The 22020-nt window shown below is 33.1% G+C and overlaps 1 pseudogene; it reads left to right on the top strand.

Annotated features, from left to right (window-relative positions):
• The first annotated feature begins 1123 nt into the window (after positions 1–1123).
• On the top strand, positions 1124–21733 carry LOC143637382 (blue copper protein-like; annotated as a pseudogene).
• The last annotated feature ends 287 nt before the right edge of the window (positions 21734–22020 follow it).

Genomic DNA, 22020 nt, shown 5'->3' with positions numbered 1-22020 from the left:
AAAAAAATGATTTAACATAAAAATGAAAAGGAAAAACGGGTTGAACAAGGTTTGAACCCAGGTATTTCTTCCCACGCTAACAGGAGTTAGCCACTAGATTAGATTGTTAATTTTGTTATAATACAGAAACAAATACTCATATACTATAATACAAGTTCATCTTCTACATCATGAAACCCTAGATTTCAATTCGTTCATTTGGTTCCATGTTTGCTTAATCTTTGTTAGGGGTTTCGTTAATTGGCTAAAAACGAATCAAAAACGTATAACCATTACCTGTAATGATTCCAGAAAGACGATCAACGGCGAGTTGGCCGGACCGATATAATAATAACAAATAAGAAGTTATAGACTGTATTATAGATGAATACAAAGGTTGGTGTGAGTTTATACGAATGTGAGGGTCCTATTTGAAGAATAAGAACTTTTAGTATGCACGCAGGTGAGTAGAATGAGACAGCTGGCTTGAGCGGGGACACATGGCAGAAGAATAAGAGTCTGACATTTGAAGACCTGTTATATTTTATAAGTTATGTTTTGATTTGAAAGACAAGAAGGATGTTTTAAAACATGTTTATGATTTTATATGAGATGTTTATGAAATTTTTATGTTCCGCGTAAAGTTTTAATTAACTCTGGTATAAAGAACTGCGTTTATGAGTAAATCCAACGTCCAATGTGAGGCACCGGTAACGGGGCCTTACATCGATGTTTAACTAATATGGTATGAACGAATGTAACATTGTGAGGTGGTTTAATACGAGCAAAGAAACACCACAATTTGTTACCATTATTTGATTTATGGGATTTTTGAGTGAATCTTGAAAAAAGGTTAATAAAAAATGATCAACAGATTTCAATATCCGATGTCATTTTCTAGAAAATATTGGATCGATAAGTTAGAAACTAGTATATATATATATATATATATATATATATATATATATATATATATATTAATTTATATAAACTGCATTTAATTTATATAAACTGCATTGAGGTATGTTCCTAACTTAAAATGGTTAAAAGGGTGGTCATATGCCAAAGCATGTACAAAATTAACCAATTCACAGTTGTATGCTTCTATGTCTACCTTAATAATATTTTCAGATTTATATTAATCATGGCAAGATCAAAGTGTACGTTATTGTGTTCGTTTGTGAAACAATGTACTACAAACACAGAATTAAGACTACGTCTTTGCTTGCTAGAACAAATGGAGACACACAAACCATCTACAATAGTGACTAACAACAAGTTAGCCGTCCCGCCGTGTAGCTCAGTTGGTTAAGGAGGAGTAAAACTTGAAACAATAACAAAAAGTTAGCCATCGCTATATTCATCGGTCTGCTAGAAACTCAAGCTAGCTACTTCTATTTCACCTACCGACTTCATTGTTGGAGACAAATATATATGGCTGGACTCTCAACTTCGACTACCAGTCTTGGGCCCAAGGGAATGAGTTCGTCGTTGGAGACAAATTTAGTACGTAAAATCATTATCGTTGATCGATACATTATATCAAACATCACATAAAACATGTTTTAGGAGAAAGTGTGGCATGTTTTAAATTGGGTATTTTGTTGGTTCAATTTTTAGTTTACTCGGTTTAAAATATTTTACACCTGAAACTAGAAAACCAAATGGATTCAGAAAGTTCAAAACCGACCGAAAACCGAAGTCCAATTCCGTTAGGTTTTCAGCCATATAATGTTTTATATTTTTTTAAATATTTTCTTCAAAAAAAATTATTAAAACCAATATTTGTTATTGGATTGAGTTGGGCTAAATAAGATTGGCCAAACATGTAATTTCTTTGGGCTAAATGTTATTACTTAAATAGCCATGAATTGATATTAGACGTATCTGGTACGAACATAATTCGGGTTCCTAAAACCAAAATCCAAAGTCAGTTTCAGCCAAAATTCGATTCATATACAGAACGTGTAATTCAACAAAGTTTTAACCAGATTCGTTTCATTTTTAACTATTTGAAACCTGTGATAACCGAGAATAATTTTATTTTTTATTGTTTTTTTTAAATTGGAAACTATGCCTAAACGTTAGCGACACTAATCTATAAACGTGATGTCTACTTAATGTATATTGATCATACATGTCACACCCCAGACCACAGCCTGAGAGTGCGACACGAATGTTGATACTACATTTGTAAATAAATCAGAGTTAGGGTATTAAAAGCGGAAGTCTTATATTTATGTGGATTTAAAATGTAATATTTACATTACAAAAGACGGGATTATAAAATACTCGTTTAATGTATTACCTGTTTATACAAAAAATCAGTAGTTTATATTAAACCACCATTTCATAATATTTAACAAAATAATCCAAGCCATCAGATATCTTAAGCACTTCGGCATCCCAAGCAACTATTCTTGATTACCTGCAAAATGTTTAAAAATACGTCAGCTACACATGCTGGTGAATATGCTGACGCTAAAATATTTTCTTTTACTTGATTACACCTCGAGACACAACTTAGGTCCGGCCAATCGTGGCTTAGGAATAATCAAGCTTTAAAACAAACACAATTATAAACTAAGTATCACACAAGACACCCTGGCAAACATCGCAGCGTTCGACATTACTTAGGTACCATACGTATACACATGGTCAGTCTCACTCGGATGTAACTTAGGTCCGACCCATCATGGCGGAGTTCATGACCAAGTGTGGTGCGGTGTGCCCACCGACTTTTTATCACATATGTAATGATCCAAACAAACGTACACGGCAGCCTGAATGCTAGCGATTACTTTTGTTTATAACGTTTTAGAGACACGTAGTCCCATGTAATTATTTTCATTTAATTTTTGACTCGATTAAACAAGTTTATAAAGTTGGGGCGCATTCACCTTTTTCTTTTGGATCAGCTTCAATATACTGTCTGGGGGTCTTTCCCTTTTCTTTGCTATATCGCACCTATAGTACGAGTATAACTTTTTGTTAGTCGGATATACCATCCGGCTTAAGACCTCTAGTCTCTTTGTATAATCTTTACCTCGATTATATTTTCTTTATAAACCTTTAGTTCAAATCATTATTTCCTTTACTTTAAACCTTTAGTTTAAAAGTATCTTTTCTTTTATAAGTTAAACGTTTTTCTTTTAACTTATTTACTTTTCTTTTCTATATATATGATAAACCTCTAGTTTAACTTATTTTACTTTTTCTTTAAAACCTTATGTTTCTTCTTCTTTAAGAAACATATACTTTTCTTTTTACTTATTACCTAAGAACAATTATATTAAACTTAAATAATATTTATAACAAGGAATTATATTATAATCACTTTTCTTTCTTTTCTTTTCTTTGTTATGATTTCTTTTTGTTATTTATCGAGATATCGAGTATATCCTCGACTTAGGGTTTTAAGCCTTTCAATAATTTATTATTATTTTATTCGGGCATTATCCCTACCTTGGTTGGCTTATAGAAACCCTACACATTCGAGTAGCAATTCCACGCCATTTCGTTTTCTTGAACTTCTTGATCAACCCTCCCTTTGCACGTAAAACAATGCACTCCAATCTCTACGACACTTGTTGGCACGCTTTTCGAGGCGGATCGTCGGTACGTCTCGGGATGATTTTGTACTTTTATATAACATCGTCGGTACTTCTGTATTTATGGTTTAGTGGCACGAAACTTCGAGGTCGTGAGGGAGAGAGTATATTTTAGAGAGAGAAAGTGACTGTGGATTTGGGTTGAGAAGTGAGATAGCCCATAGCCTCTTTTTATAGGCTGATCAGGGGTCCCATCGCGATACGCGATGGCCCCTTGATCTGCTCGTTGTGTATCGCAACGTAGCCATGGACCGTAACTCCTAGGTTTGCCACGTGGCAGACGCTATGCCACGTGGTGACACATGGCGACACGTGTCTTGGCCTGTCAGACCACGTCATCGCGATACGCGATAACGTTGGTGTTTTGGTGATCGCGTATCGCCATCTACCCATTTCTTGGGTTTTCTAAACAGTCCCTTCGAGATACGCGATGGGATTGTATTCTAACCCGTCATGATCGCTATGGGTCAAGGAGACAGATTTTCATTTTTAACCTTAAAGTTTAGATTTTGGTATTTTTGTCCTTTAACTTTTGAAACTTGGCATTTTTGATATGAAACTTTCACGATGTTACAATACATATAGACTAGTTGTTTACTCTATTCATTTTGATCATACATATAGAAGGAAAGTCTAATTAATTTCATTTTGATCATACACATAGACAGGGAGTCTACTTATTTATTTAGTGGCACCTATCAATTTTCTGGAAAATTCTTTCAACAATGGGATAATGTGACACCCTGCATTTTCAGGTTAACTCCATTAACCCTAGCTCTTCTATTTTACACGTCATGCATAACATTTACATGAGTTAAAAACGAGTCACAAACATGAGTCTGTCAGTACGCGTTGGTGATTAATGTCGAATCTGATATGTTTAAATAACTCGGATATAATTATTATGTGCAAGATGATTTTATGTGTTACGTGATTTAGTACATTATGCTCGCTTAACCTGCTTTAAGTTATTATTTACAATAATACATCAAGTATATGTTTATAATATAATCTATGTGAAATAACACGTTAAATGTGTAACAACTCGGGTTTTCTTATATTATATTAACTCCCAATAACCGACCCGTTTTCGTTTTCGGGTAAAATTTAATCAACAAAGCATCGCATTTATCGAGGCATATATATTTTATTATTGTTTATTATACTTAGTTATTTTATCAAAATAACTTTTATTTATATACAAATTACACCCTAAAATTTAGTTTTAATCTAATATGGATCCATTCGGTACATATTAACGCAAGCTTTGCATTAGGTACAAAACGATATGAGGATTGAATTGAATGGTGATAATGGCAAGTGAAGCATAACGAGTGAATTTTGATGTAAGGTTTTTTTTCAAGACGTTGAGATTTTGTTGAGATTGATTGTTAATTTGATTAACAACATATAGTTGATATTTAAACTTCCGTTTGTTATTGTTGTTGTTATGAGAATGAGTAAGAGTAAATTTTTTGAATTTATTAGTGAAAAATTTATTAACAAGATTAAATTGATTGTATTTATGTTTTGGAAATTGATTGTATATTTTAGAGATCACGGGAGCTATCTCCTTAACTAAACATATTTTATTTTTCTCAATCGTACAAATCCTTATTTGATTTTTGGATTTAAACAACGTCAATTCTAATAATTTATTCATTTTAAGTAATTATTCCAATACAATAAAATATATCTTACCGTACTCCTAGTGTTGTCTATTGTCCTCATTTATCCCAACTCGTTTCACTCCCAACCCTGAGGAATCCTTTCCTTTTCAAACTTCCAAGATTTATAACCTTTGTCAAAAGAAGTTTTAGAAAGTTTAATATTTTATTAAATCAACTCAAGGATTCAATTCATTTGTAGCAATATTTTACACAATGAGTACCTTCTATTTATAACCAAAATATATTAAAACTCTTGTTTTCTCAAAATCGTGTTTTTCTAAAGTTTTGTAACTCACACGATGAGACGAGTTATGTGGAACATCCGACGACGTAAGTAATTATGGAGGCCTACATAATTATTGAAGTCCTCGCATAGAATTCATAATTTGTGTAATTGTGTGTCATACTCTTGAATCGAAAGTAGATGGGATAATGGTACAAATGTAAAAAAGATAAGGACATGGTGGATACGCCGCTGGTACATCCTATATATAAGTTCCCTTATCGAATTTTCATTTGAAGCGTTATTTTGATTATTCAAAGTTCTGTGTTATGATTAATTTTTAAATTATATTAAAAAAAATTCTCTCCTTTCCTCAAAATTTAATGGTGTTGTTATAGTATTCTCTAATTTCATGACGAAATTCCTTAAAGTAGGGGAGACTGTAACAACTCAGGTTTTCTTATATTATATTAAATACCAATAACCGATCTGTTTTCGTTTTCGGGTAAAATTTAATCAACAAAGCATCGCATTTATCGATGCATAAAAATTTTTGTATTGTTTATTATACTTAGTTATTTTATCAAAATAACTTTCATTTATATACAAATTACACCCTAAAATTTGGATTTAATCTAATATGAATCCTTACCTAAAGTTCAGGGGCCTTTGTGCAAATTTGTAAGATAATTATATTATAACCAGATCCACAACCCGCCGTTCACCATCGATCTGTAACTCAAACTGGTAATTGTTATATGATTAGAGTACGTTTTTAATCTAGTATAAATAACCCTAACATTAATTATACTATAGTAACGGATTAATCAATTTTGATTTTAGGGTTTATTATCAGTTTGGGGGTTTTAACAGTTATTATATTTAATAATTCTTTTTCGGTCTTATACCAACTGGCTTGGTAGCACAGTTGGCTGGTGCTTGTGTGTTAAGACTTGAATGGCAGGGGTGCGGGTTCGAATCCCCCTAGCCCGTTTTGTTCCTTTTTTTGGTTTAAACCTTTTAAAATTTACATATACATACATACATATATATATATACACACAGACATATTAATTACCTAATAATATTATAAATTTAATAAAAGTTAATAATTAATTTGTATTTACAAAAAAACGACTTACAAACTATTCGTTTTCCGAATCATTTCAAAAACCATGTGTGTGTATTAGATTATTACAATTAAGAAAAGTTTTAATATTAGAAAAGAGTTTTTAGCTAAAATGTATATTCTATATCATCTTGTTGATTAACGTATTAAAAATATAGTATTTTATAAAAAGATCATACTATTATTTATTAGTTATCATTTATTATTTACAATATTAATACGATAGAAATCTGTATTCATAATATATATATATATAGTAGCCATTCCGTTTTATTTTTTTTATTTTAAAAAAAAAAAGGTTAGATGATTATTATATTAATATTAACAATAAATAAAGCGTCATTTTATTTAATCAACACTCCTAAACTAACGTATTCTTGTCATTACGTCTCCTTGCAAACTATTTATGAACATGTTTTATGTATATATATTTATATTATAACCAAAAGGCATTCAGCCTTATACTCACAGAATTTACTGTAGCAACACCATACAAGTATTTAAACAGTTAGTACAACTTTGAAGCATAATGTTGCCACGTTGTTTGTATTTTGTGTGTGGTCACGTGTCAACAATACCCACCACAATTTGTTTCATCAGACCATGGATACAGAAGGTGCTAGAGAGAGAGAGTCGCTTCCATTCCAGAATACAACTACACTGCTTTGTTTACTAGACTCCATGAACCCTAATTTCTCATCCCGATATCGAATTCATCTTTCCGTCAGATCGTGTGTATGATTGTTGCAGGTAATCGCCAGGCTTCATCTCTTGACGATTGGGTTATGCATTTGATTGATTCTTTTTGTTGTAGTTTTCATATTTTGTAGATGCTATACGGCTAGGGTTTTGATCAAGGGTTCGTCTGTCTGGCAACCGACCTGATCAACAGTGATGAGGGATATAGATACATTCAACATGCCGTTACAAACACATAATTTTGGTGGAAACGAAGATTTCAACAAAGGCTAGGGTTCTAACGACTTATCCAGTTACTGTTTACATTTTGGTTGCTTTGTGTAGTTGATTCTGATTTGGATTTTTTTTTGTTCAGGATTGTCGACGCAACGAAGTTCAAGTATTTAGGATCTTTTGTACAGAGCGATGGGGAATTAGACAGTGATGTGACCCACCGAGTTCAGGTAGGATGGTGTAGATGGAAAGCAGCCACAGGTATATTGTGCGACAAGAGTTTCCCGACTAAACTAAAGGGAAAATTCTATAGGGTGGCAGTTAGACCTGCAATGCTATATGGAACAGATTGTTGGGCCATCAAAAAGGCACAAGTGCGGAAGATGGAGGTAGCAGAAATGAGAATGCTACGTTGGATGTGTGGGCACACAAGGCTAGACCGAATAAGAAACGTTGTGTTTCGCGAGAGATTAGGGGTGGCGAACATAGCAGACAAGATAAGAGAGTGGAGATTGAGATGGTTTGGACATGTAAAGAGAAGACAGACGACGAATCCTGTTAGATCCGTAGAAAACATTACTATAGAGGGGAGGAGGGGTAGAGGACGACCGAAATTGACTTGGGATGAGAGGATTAGGCATGATTTGATAGACCTAAACCTCTCCGAGGACATGGTTGAGGATTGGAATTCGTGGAGAAGTAGAATTAAAGTTAAGGATTTTTAGAGAGAATTGAATACCTTAGGGCTTAGACTTAACTTATTTAGTCCACATACCATAATGGTATTTCCCTTGCATATATTATTATTATTATTATTATTATTATTAGCTTTTATATAGCTGTTAAACTGTGATCTTATTATTAATATTATATAATAATATTAATATTAATATTAATATTATTATAATTAGTAGTAGTTTTTATATAACTGTTAAAATTTGATTTCCTTTATTTTGCTTTATTTTCCTTTATTTTGCTTCATACGCATGTTCTTAGAGCCGAGGGTCTCTCTGGAAGCCACCTCTTTATTCTTTTGGATAGAGGTACGGTGTGCCTACATCCCACCCTCCCCAGACCCTACTTATAGCTTTGCTGTCGGTGGGATTTTACTGGGCATGATTGATTGATTGATTGATTTTATCTTCGTCTATTCGAACCAAATGTACGTATTCCATCAAAATGAATTGCATCAGCTTTAAAAGGTACATCTGCTTTCTGATAAACGATATCTATTAAAAACTGATCTCTGATCCAACAGTATTGCAGATTCAATGTTGATCCTTCATCCAAAATCAAAATTGAATTTTAATCCAATTAGGCTTCTACATCGACAATGGTGCACAACTCCTCAAGGTTAGTTCTTGCCTTATTTTTATATGGTGATCTACTGATTTTACATGATTCGATTGGATTTCTTGACACATTTTCTCCTAAGGTAGTTGTTGGGGTGGTTGCTTATGTTATAACGCCACGTAAATTTCGATACTAGAACAACGTTTGGGTTCAACATTTTAGTGAATATGTGAAAAAGAGGTTCTACACTCCACAGGGATTCATATATCTATATGCAGGTCAGGTGTATTTTATTTTAATAAAACTTCATTGGTCTTCAACTTCATAATGTAGTAATTAACAATAATATATTAAATGCTTTTTTGTGTAGATTAAAGATAATCTTGCTGGAGATTTTAGAAGCATGCACAGACGGATCATGGACCTTTTCATATTAAGATCGGTTTGTATACAATTATTTATACAATTTATTGGAAAATAACAATTTTCTTAATAATTTTTTCATGGTCCTGATTAGTTAAGGCAAAGATCTTAGGAACGTGTTCTCATTTTCTTTTTCACATGGTTTTCAAAAGGGAATGATCTTAGGGATCTCCAATTAGTGAAATAATTTTTTTAATTACTAAGATTGGGAATTTGTTAAGGTTCCAGGTTGATGTCTTACAGCCATTAATTTCATTATTTTTTACTTTATTTTACAATGGTTTCAAACAATTTGAAGCAATTGGTTTACACTTATCATGTAACAACCTGAACTGTCTGCATTTTTTATGTTCTCAAGAATTGACATTTTCCTTTGTAGTTACATGTTTTTTCTACATATTTTGTTGCACACTTACAGTTTTAACCAAACAGATAACGGGTCGGTCAACTAAACGAGTAAGATTAAAACCCGTTAGCTTGGGTCAATCTGGTCTAATTTTCGCTGAACATATATAGATTTATTATAAATTTATTTGTTGACTAGATTGATTTAGAAGGTTTGACCCATTTCATGTATAACTTTGATCCGTTGACAGTTACCGAGACTTTTGGTGGCTTCACTTGAATAGTTTTATTTAGATTGAATTAGGTTGATTTTGTTGCATAAATTTGTATACCCTTCTGATTTGGATGGTTATTTATTTCAAAATTTTTTGCAGGACACGTACATCACTATCGCCATCTGCTACTCCATGGCATGACATTGGTACGTCTACAGTCTACCTCAACGACTTCTTTAACTTATTGTTTAAATTTGGGGGGGGGGGGTTTATTTATTATTTACCTTTTAATTTATTTGATTTGCAAGTGTTACCGTGCCAGTGAAAATTGTCCATTATTTATCTTTTAATTTCTTTTGATTAATTTACCGGCCTTCTGTTCTTTCTAGCAACATTTGGTTTAAGTTGAGACCTCTTTGTTTCCTCTTAGTAATTCAAGCTCAACATTTTTAGGTTTGCTTTTGACTTGAGACCTCTTTTATGCTTCTTAGTAATTCAGTCTCACACTTTTTCAAATTCTAGACTAGAATGTCATTTTCTTTTATTTGAAGACTTGATCATGGCATGGTTTGCGTTGATGACGGTTTAACAGTGTGGGCGTGGACTTATAAGTATTGTTCAAATGAATCCCATCATCGTATTCTACACAATGTCTTTTGCCTTTTAAACAAATGCAGGAATCATGTAAAATGAAATCGAACCGTTTAAAATTTTTACTAATACCGAATTACGTTGTCAAACGGGTTGACCAGCCATCTAACTTCCACACTATTTATATTATTATGTGCAGTGTTGAAAAGAGTGAAAATGGAGGCGCTGATCTATCCCTAAAGTTTCCATGATTTGAATGGCTCATGCTTAGAATTCCCAAAAGATTACAACAAGATCTGAAGAAATATGAGAGATGAGATATTGTAACTATGGTATGGCCCTGTATGATTTACTTGCACGATTAGTAAGAAAGGAATTGTGTCATCGGAGGGTGCTTACAAAGTAATTATAGAAACGTGTTGCATTCTTTTTTGGGTTTCGATTAACTTGAATTTGTGATAAGTTGTTTTTTCATTACATTTAAATCGAACTCTTTTTTCACATCTTCATGCCCTCACCGCAACGTGGAGATCTAAAACTCGGCCCGCCACAACGCGCGGGTACGGTTACTTGTTATTTATATAATATATAAAGGGTTATGTATTTATTTTAGATAAAGCCGATAACGAATCCGATTTTTATTAAACTTGTAAAATATATTCGTAACAATTGAAAGTAAGTATTTATATACATATTATATGTATAATTAATTATTTAAATATTTTTGTTGTATTTATTCGAATAACTATAAGTTATAATTTTTTTAAAATGATAATAATAATGATGATTTGTAATAATAACAATAGAAATCCATTCGATCAATCAATAATATTATAATCCCAAACTTAACTCAAATAACCTCGAAATCCTAAATTTATTAGTCGTGTTAATCTAATTAACTCATAATATTATATTATTTAATTAGGAATTAATGACGGTAAATCCCGAAGGATTTCATCTTTCTCGCATCATCCTCATTTATATTTTGTTCATTCGATCACGTGAGTATCACATTCATTTTTACTGTTTAGGGGACACATGCGTCACTATATATTTTTTATTATTTAATACGCAAATTGCAACTGTTTGTCACGTGTGTTTAACGATTTATACCTTATGTGTTATATGCTTATATGTTCTATTTGAATCGCATTTGGAGAGGTCCAACATAATCTCAAAACAGTATGATCATACGACCGTCGTAATAGCTATCATCCAGTTTATCTGGCATCGTGCTTATTGACAGCTCATTACTTGCTTGTTTGTTAAATTTCCTATCTCATTTCACATTGTTGCATTTTTATTTATTATTATATATACACCAAATCTGGTGTGCTACTCACTCAACCTCGTGTTGACAAAATCTATTGTATTTTTAACGCATATTCAGGTTATCGTATGATTTGATGAATTCTAGTTGGTTCGGAAGAAAAACTTAGGATTGCATGCTAGAGAGAGTAAAAAAGATTATGAATTTTGATATATTTGTTTCGTTTTAATTATTTGAATTATAGATTTTGTACTTGAGAATCTTTGGATTTTATTGGAATTTAATTTAATAGATATTATAATTTTAAATATTGCATGATAGTACCTTGAGAGCTGTGAATAACCAGCTCACGCCCTGACATTTCCGCCTTAGGTTAGGGTGTGACAAAATAATTATGTGCTTGTTGTGTGAAATTTCGATCAATTGTGCATAACTTATAGGATTTCGGCTTTTACAATAATAATATTTTACGAAATAACAAGGCTTTGTTTTATAGACTTATGTTATTATGTTAGTCATAATGATTCATTATAATCCGGTTCGATGTTATTAAGGTTCGTTTGTACCAAAACTTTCTCACAAAGGGACTATTCTTGTAATTATTGATTAATATAATATTATTAAAAAACCCAGCCCTAGTCCCCCAACAAGCCATCGACATCATCTATCCCTCCCTCTCTCATGATTTAAAGCAACAAAACCTAATTCATCTTTAGTTCAACCTTAATTCTTGCAATTGGTGCTGTCTTTGATTGATTCTTATCATTCCTTATGCTAGTTGGTAATTTTATGCACTGATTTAATGTTTTTGATGAGTTGTTATGAAACCCAAGATGTTCAATCTCTGTAATATTGATTATTATTAAGGTAATTGATGTATTAAAACCCTAGGGGTGACATAAACATGTTAGGGTTTGAGTTTTGATGATAACAGTTTGCTGACAGATTCATTCTCGTTTATTGATTGGTCTATCACATAATGTTAAACGATTATTATTGATCGATTTTTTATTGTAGTATATAGTATTCTGAGTCCAGTTTCCAGAAATGAAAATTTTGTAACTTTTAGACGAGATTTGAATAGTTATTGTGATTTTACAAAAACATGTGTCAAAGCTGATGCAGTGAGTCGAATTCTGGTTTGTCTTACCGACATCATAAATCTTTTATGACAAGTACAGATTGGTTGGTTCCACTTCTGTAACATCAAATTTTGAGTTAGTATTCTAACCCAATTGACCTTGCTTGATTTGGATTAGTAGTTTGGCTTAGCCAAGTCAATAAATTTTGTTGTGTAATCTGCTGAACTGTTTGTGCCTATCTGCAATAATTGAATTATTGTAAGCTTTGTAAACATGATAAAAAAAATTGTTTAAGAAACCTAATTCATATATTCTACAGTTAAAATTTTGTAGAATTTATCTCTAGGTTATGTATAGTGAATAAAATCAGTTTGTACATGCTAGAATCTGTCTCTTGAACTGAATGATCATAAGTTAAGTTGAATGATGAATATTTGGTTGCTTTGCCATGATATGATGTGTGGATATATGTTAGGACTTTTTGGTAAATTTGAAATTACTTATTATCACCAACGATTCATCGGTTCAAGTTTGTGGTTGTGTGTGAGTCCATATGTGGATCTTAGAGTCATGTGTTGTTGAACACATTCTCATAACTTAAACATTTGTACTAGGTAACGGTTAGTGAGTCAAGTGAATCCTTTTGGTTTTGAGAAAAGTCTATTACAAGGACACTAGGTGAGTTCATGCATTTTCCTTACTTGTTTACTGGATTGAAAACACAAAACTATTTTCGTATACTTGTTTTCTGGATTTAAAACACAAAACACTTATCATTGTTTTCTGGATTGAAAACACAACAATATTCGTATACTTCTTTTCTAGATTGAAAACACAAAACTTTTCCTTACATGTTTTCTGGATTGAAAACACAACATTTGCTTATACTTGTTTTCGGGGAGAAAACATGGATATACTTACATACTGGTTTTCTGGAGGAAAACGCAGCGACTTGTTTTGGATTTATGTAGTTTCTTATATACCACAAGTTTATACTAGATGCCCTTATATCAATTAAAGTCCTTACATTACCTTGAACCGATAGGATGGGATCGCGGGGTTATATGGAGTAGTACTACTGTATTTGACAAACCCCACCCGGGCTAGTCGCGCTAGCACAGCTGTGATGTCGTAAAACGGGTGTTATATTTACCTAACTTTTATATGCTAGTGTTGGTGATATACCTGGTAAGAAGGCATATATACAGTCAGCTTCGGTTCAAACGTCTAGTTGCTTGTAAATGGGTTAGCTACCCTGGTATTTTTGAAAAGTGCTATATATAATTACACATACATTATTATGCTATGTATATAGAATAAACTATACATACTACTTTTTACTATAACTTATGAACTCACCAACCTCGCGTTGACCCTTGAGTATTTATGCTTGCCCAGGTTGTTAGATGTGCTTAGGAGCGGGTTGCATTGCATATGTCAGGAGTCACAGTTGTCGCATGAACTTTTATTTCACATTATTTACATTTGATGGGTTGTGTATGTTTGAGCATGTGGATTATTTTAAACCATTCACTTTACGCTTCCGCAAAACTTTATATTTAGCATGGTGTGGTTTTTTTCTCTCGTGTTTGAATGAGACCTAAATAATATTTTGAATATTTTGAATTGGATGTTTGGTATAACAAATGAGCTAGACCCTGGTATGTCACACGGCTCGCGGTTAAACTATGTTAGTAGAAAAATGTGGGTGTGGCAAAACCGAATAATTAACACTAACACCCTTATTGGATCTAGTTCTATTATATATATGATACATTATTGCCCCGCATTAATATGAACTAACGATTTTTTTGTTTCCAGTATTCAAGTACCCGGTCGTAAAACACAATGTGTTCAAAGTTGATGCAAACGGTCTTCAACAATGTGTCGCTTCAATTGGCAATCAAACATTGGCAAGTGGATATGATGTTATAACGTTTACTACCCCTGGAAAGAAATGGTACATTTGTTGTTTCGGAACACATTGTAAGAATGGTGGAATGAAGTTAGTCATTGATGTATTACCTTGGTCACCACAACCAGTATCCGCACCCTGCCCTGTACCTTCTAGAAAGGTGTTAATCGTCGGAGATGATAGTGGTTGAACTTCGAATTTTAATTTCCAAGCATGGGCTATAGGAAAAGATTTTTTTGTTGGAGACACATTAGGTACATCAAACCATCATTAATCTTGATCGAAAATCGTACACACTACTAGCAAAATTACTTTCATCAATGGATTTTCAGTGTTCGTCGTTGATCCATGGGTGATTACCAGCAGATCTACGAAGGACCCTTCAAGCAAGTTTAAAAAAATTGTTAATATAATAGATTTCACAGTGATCGTCGATAATGCTAAATAAAGCTCTTAGTTTTAACTAATTCGTCAATTTTGTTTGTCAATTGCTTAGTTTCTGACTAAATAACATTGATGTATAATGGTCGGTATTGTTTGACACCTACAGTCTCAAATTCGTTTTTCCTTGTTGTTTTGTGCATTGTTTGACCTTTTTAACATACCCAATTGTATGTAAACTATTAAAAGAATCATTATACCCAAACCCTTACTCTTTCCCTATATAAACAAGACCATTCCATCTTCTTTTGGTTGCTTCTTCTTCTCTAAAAACTCTCTCAATCTAAGATCCAAGTATCCTTTCTTCAAGTTCTTAATTCATCTTCCACATTAATGCTAACCTTGTTTATAACTAATTCTTGTTACTTAAAGATTGTTATCACAATATATATATATAATATTTACCCCTTGTTTCCTTCGGCTTTCACTTCTCCGGTCATGGTCGGTTGAGGTGAAATGCTTATAAGGCAAGGCTACATGGAGGATTATTGCAATCCTTGACTAACTTTATAACTTGTTTAATGTTTACTAATATTGTTTAGTTTTTGTTTATTTTAGTTTGTAAACTCATTTTTGTAAGTTCCATGGTGTTGGCTATGTAGCCACCATTTACGGTTTCATTCCGAGTCACGCCGAACCAAAACCGAACTCTCGTTTAAATGCTTTATATTTAAAATGATTTACTAATATGTTACAAGTAAGATTTGTGTATTATAATTACTAAGTTCATTTTAATAAGTTCTATGGTATTGGGTATGTGGTTACCATTTTCGGTTTCATTCCGAGTCAAGCGCCGAACCAAAACCGAATTCTTGTTTAAATGCTTTATATTTAAAATGATTTACTAATATGTTACAAGTATGATTTGTGTATTATAATTTCTAAGTTCATTTTAATAAGTTCTATGGTTTTGGGTATGTGGCATCCATCCTCGGTCTTATACCAAGTCAAGGACCGAACTAAGACCGAACTAAACCGGGTTCATCCACTTAAGACACACTAGATGTGTTTTGGGCCACCGAATCTCATTTTTCTTTAAAACTATATTATAAAACTAATGATACTTGTTTTCTCAAAATACTTGGCATGTCGGCTCCAACTTGATTATATAAAAAGTTTGGATCGATAAAACCAAACACTCGCTTAATGCATGTTAAGGTTCTTCTCAATAGAACTACAAACTTGGTTAAGTTTACTTTTGATTTTATTGAGTTAACTCATACACATTTATCACTTTGGAGTGTCGGCTCGGACTTGACTTATTATTCAAGACCCGAACCGACTAATCCGAACGCTTGTAAATCCCGTTTTGGTATCTATATAACAAAGGGTCTTGCAATATTGCATTTATACCCACATAGTAACTTAAAATAGGATAAGTAAATCTAATGAATAGAATACTGAGACTCGATTTTGAGTAAACTTACTTTTCAAAAACCGTTACTTTAATTTCTCAAGTATTTACATTTTAAACCTCAAACTTTGATTAATTACTTAACTTATCATTTTATTTTACTTTAAACTATTTCAAGACCATCTTCTAAACTGAAACCCTTTTAATCTAGACCTCACTCGTTGAACTAATTATCCCAGTGTATCACAAACAACCCTTCGAGTTATTTGTTTCACGTGAGTAATCACACTCCCCCTTTTTATGCTTTTATACTTTTGGGGGTGGCATGCATACCATATTCAAACTTACTTGTTTTATGACCTCATTATCAAACCCACAATTCAACATTATGTGTTTGTACGAATACTTGCTCGATCTTTGTTTATGCCTTAATTTGATTATGTGCACGAGTGTTGTCACACCTTGGTTTAGGGCATAGGCATGTGACCACAAGTTGGTACCTGTTTTATAAATACATCAGAGTTGCGATTTATTTTAGCGGAAGACTTTTGGTTGAATAAAATATTAAATTATTTAAAAAACTTCTCGGATAATAAATACCCGGTGTTTGATTTATAAATCTTGTTTAAATATTTTTTCAATATTTTAATAATTTAAAACTGAGCCATCATTACCTTGCGAGCATCTAACTCCATGAATGTCTATAACTCCCTGAAATGTGGGGAAAAATACTTCAGCTATATGTTGGTGAACACATATGACTCTATAAAATATTTGAATGACATTACAATACAAACATAGTTTTCTCGACAATCTCAGCAGAAGCATTTCTACTTCCGGTATATGTACCACTGCTCTATACACATAACGGTATTCTCCGAGCCACGAGGCCCTGTACAGAGAACTAGTCATGACCGTTTAGCCTGCGGCTACCTAGCCTTTGACTGATTAGGCTTAACAGTTATGTTTGGATCCAGACACATGCATATTCGGTCTGAGTTGATTTTATTCTCTACTTTGTATTATAACGTTTTAGAGATCATGTAATGTCATGAAATCATTGACTGACTCGTTAAGACAAACACCTGTTCATCTTGTCGAGTATAAATATATTTTGATTGACTGAAAAGGTTAACGTATTCACGTTATAAAAGGTTTGAACGTATTCACCTGTGATTGTCTGTTTTGAATGATATGGTGATCTTGTTTGAAACCTTGACTGTGAATGAATGAATGATTGATTGATTGACATATAATAAAATAGGTATATAAATATCTGGATCGTCTTTTGATCCAGCTATAGACCTTTAGTCTAGTTTTGATAGCTTTAAACCTTGATTGATCATTTGTTTGAATAAAATATTTAGACCTGTAGTCTTTCTGTTTATTTACTAATCATATGCTGAGTTTCTTCTTCATGAAGAAACATCTATAATCTGTTTCTTCTTCAAGAAGAAACATTCATTGATTGCTATCTTTGTATGTAAAATATTATGTTTCTTAATCATGAAGAAACAAAATATTAACTATATTCCTTGTATATAAAATGTTACTTTTCTTAATCGCGAAGAAACTATATATCCTTATGAATATAAAATTTGTGTTTCTTAATTGTGAAGAAGCATTACTATAATCCTTTGTATGTTTATAGCTTTTAATTATGATCATGGTTTGGGCTATACCCTTGACTATGGTCTAAGCCATATAATGATAATAGAATAATGACTTAGGCAGAACTCCTACCTTACAAGGGTATTTGAAGTTATATACCTAAGCTTCTACGAGCAACACTTCTACTCCTTATTTCATACTAGAGCTTAAACTGTTGGAACCTCAGAGCTTAGCACGAATTTCGAGGGTGGCACGCAAAACGAGGTGACATAGTGGTTGTCGTGTTGTGCACGTACTTCGAGGTAGAATGTCGGGTTATTTTCGGGTGGCACTCATTTCGAGGTATCGTCAATGTAAGGCACGGATTACGAAGTGATGATTGTCAGGTCGGCACTAAAACCGGGGTAGAGAGAGAGTAATTCTAGAGAGAGAAAGTGAATTGGTGTGAGAAAATGAGGTGCCATGAACCCCTATTTATAGGCTGATCTCGCAACCCATTGCGATACGCGATGGGTCTTGGAAATCCCGTCGCGTATTGTGGTGCCGCATTTTCACCGCCGCCATACCACAAGCTGATACGTGTATGATGAGTAATCAAGGTCCATCGCGATACGCGATGACCTTTGTCCTGGGCTCATCGCGTATCGCGATCTCCTACTGGATTTAAATTTTCCTTTTCAATCCTTTATCTTTGGTAACTTGTCACATCTTGGTTTTTTTACCATTTTTCAAAAATACTAAGGCGGCTCTCAAGCAGCTCGCGACGATGCGAGCGTGCGAAATGCGCCATCAAAGAGCCACATTGTGCCCATCGCCCGTGCCCGTGCGCTTCGGGTGCTTCGCACCCTCCACTAGGACCACTGGGTGCATGCTAGGCATAAAAGAACATTACTATGAAATTTTATCTCTTTATAAAGAGCTTCCAAATCTTTACCACTTTCCATGTGGGATGGATTTTAACTTCCTTATTTAAACTCATGTGGAATGCTTCCACTTTCTTACATCTTTCAATGTGGGATGAAATTTCCTTATTCCATAAGATAACTTCATTTATGGAATATTTTTATTTCCTTATCAATTTAATTTTATTTTCTTTATTTAAATTTTCTCATTACTTATTTTAGAGAATAATTTTGATCCTTCAACTTTACTAAGTTGCCAAATTTGGACCAAAATTTTGGGGATGTTACAAGTGTTTATTTTTATGTTGTTGTTGGAACGCAATAAGTATGCTCATACGCTCGCCTAACTACTTAGCCTTGTGCAAGTAGCATAGGGCATCATTATCCAAGTATGTTGGTTGTTACCAAGTAGAAAGGATCCTCATTCTCCGAGTATTTTGGTTGTTACCAAATAGAAAGGAGCCACAGTTATTTGCTTTACATTTATAATGGTTGTTGCATTATTCTATTTACACATATGAATTGTGATTTTTGCCTCATTATATACATACGTCAAAACTAGTGTATTGCTCACCAACATTCATGTTGATCAAATTTATTTTATGCATGTTGCAGGTTTACTATTTGATTGCTTGTGAAGATTGAAGACTCGTCACTTAGATCATACCTTTAGGATACTTTAACGAATGTTTTGTGGACATAATTATTTGTATTTTATTGTGAAAGGATCCTCATTCTATTTGTATTTTACCAAGTAGAAAGGATCCTCATTCTCCGAGTATTTTGGTTGTTACCAAATAGAAAGGAGCCACAATTATTTGCTTTACATTTATAATGGTTGTTGCATTATTCTATTTACACATATGAATTGTGATTTTTGCCTCATTATATACATACGTCAAAACTAGTGTATTGCTCACCAACATTCATGTTGATCAAATTTATTTTATGTATGTTGCAGGTTTACTATTTGATTGCTTGTGAAGATTGAAGACTCGTCACTTAGATCATACCTTTAGGATACTTTAATGAATGTTGTGTGGACATAATTATTTGTATTTTATTGTGAACAGGTTGTATTTGTGATTATTGAATGAAATAAACAAGTTAAGTAAATATTGCTTTAATAGTGTCATCGAGTTCTTGAGCAATCCGTTGCACCTCGGCATGTTCTGCCACCTTTGGTTGGGGTGTGACAATTATGTAGTTTTATTGAGTATATTGTTAGAGCTTTGTTACTTCATACATGCTTTTATATTTCAGGTCATTGATCGTTGAATATGCTAAATTGGAGACTTTATACGTGCTTTTGTATTTCAGGTCATACGAGCATAGAATGATATCCTGGGAAGACTAGAGCATGATTTGAAGTCTTGGGAAATGTTACAAGGATTCGAAAAGAGTATGGATGAGATATCATAAGCCGATGCTAAAACTGAACAAGATGGGTTGACAAAACACGACCAAGAAGTAAAACGAGCATATCCTGGGCTAGAAAATGAGTTACGGGACCCATAATATATGAATTTTGAGTTTCTCGATGAGTGTAATATGAATATAAGGTTATCTTTGGTCGCGGTAAGCGATGGCATGTGTATATGGCCATCGCGATATGCGATCGGCTTTAAAAAACGTGAAAAAATGGGTTTTGACCTATATCTTCTATTTTACGAACCCTAAACCATTATGATGACTTCCATAAGCTGTTAGGTGATTTTGGGTGAATTCCATGGCTACCAATCATATCTTGATCAATCATAATGGCCTTCCTCATCATAATTGAAGATCTCTCGATGACAATGCTCAGTTAGTCTTTTCGAATCATACCCGGGGATGTAAAGTTTGTAACTTTCAGTATTTCTCATGTATTTAGAACGAATTATTTGTAACTGTCTTTGATTAATCTATGAGTACTGATGTTTAGTATTGATGTGCATTCAGTCGGTTTAGGTTTATGTCGATCAGAACGATTAGTTTGTTGGTTGCTATAATAATTGCTTATAGGATTGTTTGACCAGTTAGATACAATGAAGCATACAATTGCCTTAGTTGAGTCACACTGAAAGGTACTGTTTGATAACCAGTGTCGTGTGTTAGCGATTGTTGATGCCTAAGGTTTAGCCCGTTAGTCTGTCTATATTGATCTATGACAGTTAATCTGTTAAGTTGCATGAGATTGTTGTTCAGTTGCTTACTTGAAATCCCGGGTGTGGTTTGTCTTTTTTAATTGTTGAAAGTTGTTATTTGTTTAATCAGTATTAAAACTAAATTTGTTTGCTTGTGTGATCAACACAACAATATGTTACTTCATAAGTTTAGAAATCTATTGCACGTTACATTGATCACATACTCTACGTGGTTCGACACCCTACTTACCCTAGCTTGCGTAGGTGATTAGGAACTGAATTTAATTGTTTTTTACTAGATAGCGACATTGTAGAATCAATGAAGTATTTATATACCCCATCGGGAATCATAACGTATACAAAGTCAATGGAAAGGATTTTCAACAATGTACTATCTCTATTTCCATTGTAGCTCTGTCTAGCATTTATGATGTGGTGACCTTGACTACCCCGGGAAAAAATGGTATATTTGTGATGTCGGAAAGCATTGTGAAACGGGCGGCATGAAGCTTGTTATCAATGTGCTTCCTCAATCCGTATATTCTCCTCTACCGAGCCCATGGAATTCAATAGTTCATACAATAGCGCTAGATATTAGAAAACACTCGAGTTCAAGGACATGTGGCTTGAAAGGCCTTTGAGATCGTTTGTTTCTTGGTTATATTTCCATATTTATGTCTTGTTGGACACTTTAAATTCATAAACATTAATGTATTGGTTGTTAGTTATTTTATTACACAATGGAGAAACATATATTTATAGATGAAAAAGAATATATCTTTTAATATTTTTGAAGTGCACATTCAAAATTATATAAACATAAAATACATATAATTCTCTATCTAAATTGGCTGACTTTTTTAATAATAATAAAACATAAAAGAATTACAAGGGATAAACACCAATAAACCATAATGACGGCCATAAA

This window comes from Bidens hawaiensis, unplaced genomic scaffold, assembly GCF_021521415.1.
Source record: "Bidens hawaiensis isolate Kalapana, Puna unplaced genomic scaffold, B.hawaiensis_p1.1 tig00000636_1, whole genome shotgun sequence".
NCBI classification, from domain to species: Eukaryota; Viridiplantae; Streptophyta; class Magnoliopsida; order Asterales; family Asteraceae; genus Bidens; species Bidens hawaiensis.
Note: the sequence above shows the minus strand (reverse complement) of the source record. Positions and strands in the feature narration are given on the sequence as shown.